Source organism: Cydia splendana, chromosome 5 (genome assembly GCF_910591565.1).
Source record: "Cydia splendana chromosome 5, ilCydSple1.2, whole genome shotgun sequence".
Taxonomy (NCBI): Eukaryota; Metazoa; Arthropoda; class Insecta; order Lepidoptera; family Tortricidae; genus Cydia; species Cydia splendana.
The window spans coordinates 1,116,034-1,119,336 of NC_085964.1; the positions used below are offsets into that span (position 1 = coordinate 1,116,034).

The 3,303-nt window shown below is 37.4% G+C and overlaps 2 non-coding genes across 2 annotated transcripts; both read right to left on the reverse strand.

Moving 5' to 3' along the window:
• Positions 1-709: 709 nt before the first annotated feature.
• On the reverse strand, positions 710-791 carry Trnas-uga (transfer RNA serine (anticodon UGA)). The gene has a single exon. It is a non-coding gene; the product is annotated as a tRNA-Ser (tRNA).
• A 1,771-nt stretch (positions 792-2,562) lies between these two features.
• Trnas-aga (transfer RNA serine (anticodon AGA)) lies at positions 2,563-2,644 on the reverse strand. Its single transcript has one exon. It is a non-coding gene; the product is annotated as a tRNA-Ser (tRNA).
• Between the last annotated feature and the right edge of the window lie 659 nt (positions 2,645-3,303).

Sequence of the window (3,303 nt, forward strand, 5' to 3'; positions counted from 1 at the left end):
CCTCGAGCATGAAAACAGCATTATAACTTTAAATTAACCTTCGCGACATAAATCAAATGCATTTACACCTTACTCTCTACCAGTTGTCTGCTCTTTCGTCGTTATAATGCAGATTTATTTAGGGTTCCGTAGCAAAGATAAAAGCTTACAGTATTTTTTTAGTTTTCCTCAAAAAACTCCTTTTTGTACCGAGCGCAAGCGAAAATCTCCGTTTCAACTGGGACAAAAATGTTTTCGTATGTCCGGATGTTCTCGTCCACAGGTTGCAAATCTCGATCCATTCTCGTGAAATTTTGTGAAGAGCCCATCAACGTGCACACTAACGCTACTGCTAAATGATCATGATTATTTAAATTTCTAACTAGTTTTTATGTTGCTGGATTCGTCGATCTATGAACTCAAAACGGCCGTTTTAACTTTGGACGCATAGATTGACGAATCCAGCAACATAAAAACTAGTTTGATGTATTCAAAAGGTACTTAAATACAAAATACAGTACGTAGCGTCCCCTTTTTTTAAATATCTTTCGTTAAATTTGAAGAATCACGATTATTTAGGAGTGGCGCTAGTGTGCATGTTGATGGGCTCTTCAGGTTCGATGATTGAATACATAATTTTTGTCGATTCAGTTTTTAGAAATTTATGAAAATGGCGGTTGAAAGTTACTCCTTCTGACAAAAATGATAAATCTAAAAAAAGCAAAAATACCGCTGAGGACAGGATTCGAACCTGCGCGGGTATGACCCATTGGATTTCAAGTCCAACTCCTTAACCACTCGGACACCTCAGCTGTGGACGACTGGACGAAATTTATCGCCATTTTATAAAGACAAATACTGTGATCACAGACTACCTACAATAGATACCGTTTTATAAAATAGTTACGAAGACCGCGAGGTCACATTTACTGCAACTTCCGTTATTGACATTATGTGCAAATACTTAACAAGAGCATAGGGATCGTTGTATAAAGTTCCGTTACCTGTAATATTTGTTTTACTCTATCAATTAATCATATAGCTGTTAGAAAGAGACTTTTGCTTGTATTATATTTTACAGATTACAGTCATTTAATAAAATGATATTATAGGTACTGGTAAAAACTAAAAACTCAATCTAGTGTCAAATCATGGGATTAGTTGTCAAGCGGACCCCAGGCTCCCATGAGCCGTGGCAAAATGCCGGGATAACGCGAGCAAGAAGAAGATATCGGTGGCCGCGTAGCCAAGATGCCAATCGCTTACGCTCTGTATAGTAGCGATCGAAACGCAACTGTCACTGTCATACTAATATGGAAGAGTGATAGAGAGACATAATGCTTTTCGTTGTCGAAGCGATAGCGATTGTAACCTTGGCTAGGCCGGCTGGTCATAAAAATGAGCGGTGTTACTCTCATGCTAAGTAGGTAAATTACTGGCCAATTCGAACGTGCACCTGACATCGAACCGATATTTTATCAACCAATATTTGGAATCATAATCAGTTAGCTGTCATTAGCGCGAGCGTCTCGCTCGCATTAATACTTGTGTGGGCGGTATGAACGTGCGAATGATGGCTAATTGATATGATTCCAATTTCATTCTAATACTGGTTTGATGTCAGATGCACATTTGAATTGGCCTGTAAGTACGTGCGGCAGCTCCAATGTATGGCAACCATGGGACTACTTATTATTATGCTCCTTTTACTTGTAAGTAATCTGTAGCGGTAATTACAAAGTATTGTTCCATAAAATATACACTAAAACAAATATATACTTACTTTGATGCAATGTTATACGGTCGGTGTATTCGTTTGGACGAAGACATAAGGAAAATTACGACATATAATTATCGTTATATCGTTGACATGATTTTGTTTTGTCAATTGTTAGACTTTACTGCACTTTTATTATTAAAGACATCCTCACACTCAACTCCCCGCATTTTCTAGCAGTAGGTACCTATGGGTACGGTGGCAAAAATCAACTCAGTACCTAAAATTCGCTCGTAATGTTTGTTTATTAATAGAAGAAATGATAAGGCAGTGAACAATGCCAAATAGGTACACCAAACATCATTATTAACCCAGATAACTATTCCTCGTACAAACGCTTAATATAATGAAACGATAATCGCATTTATTGCCCCGCGGTAATTAATGACAGGTAAGCGCATCACGCGATTAATAATCAATTAATCAAACAGTTATTAACTACCTGATTACTGATTTATGCGAGAAGGTACGGATGTAGGTTTTGGTAAATATAGAAGATTAGCGACCCGCCCCGGCTGCGCAAGGGTTACACAAAATGCCTGCAAATTATACGCCTGAACCTTCTTCAAAAATCACTCTATTGATAGCTGAAAACCGCATAAAAATCCGTTCAGTAGTTTTCGAGTTTATCGCGAACATACACACAAACAGACAGACGCGGCGGGAGACTTTGTTTTATAAGGTGTAGTGATAGTGAAGTCATTGTGAAATATCGATGACTTCAGTTCATTTTAACCGGATAATAGTGTATTTAACAGATTTAAAAAATAAAAGTAAATAATAAGTAATAAAAAATACAAAAGTTTCGCAGTCGGTAGGATTCGAACCTACGCTCCCAGAGGGAATCTGATTTCTAGTCAGACGCCTTAACCGCTCGGCCACGACTGCTGCTTGGCGAGTGGTCGAAATTCGCGAGGGCGTGCCAATGCACGTATGTGATGGGTACTTTCACTAAGTGCCACTAAACTTGCACCATCCCACTAACCCGGGGGTTAACCGGTTAAACCGTTTACCCAGTGTCAAATTGTACTGTAACTAACTCCAGGTTTAACCGGTTAATCCTGAGTTAGTGGGATGGTGCAATTGGAAACAAACTACCGCAATTGGATACCACTTGTGCATTACTTTATTCGTAGAAAAACTTCATTCCAGTGTAGTTAGTATGTAAGTACATTATGATTAGGTAAAAGATAAAAAAAAATATTAAAAAATATATTACATATGAAATGGGATCTATCGTGGCCATTCAAAGTATAAGTTTCTCAATATGTACGAGTATGTATGCTTTAAATAATTGCTACTAAGTAATTTTTATTTTGCCCTGTCTTGCAAACTATGTTACACGCCTAAATGTATTAACAATATGACTTAATTTTGTTGATACAGATGTATTAACTACTTGTATGTATTGTGATGACTCGTCATTACAAATAGACTGAATATATTTATTAAAAGGTCTCGATGGTTATTTGTTTTTATTATTTAAATGTGGATAATGGTGAAGGGTTTAGGTACATCATGTAGGTAACGTACGTCACGTGACGTCA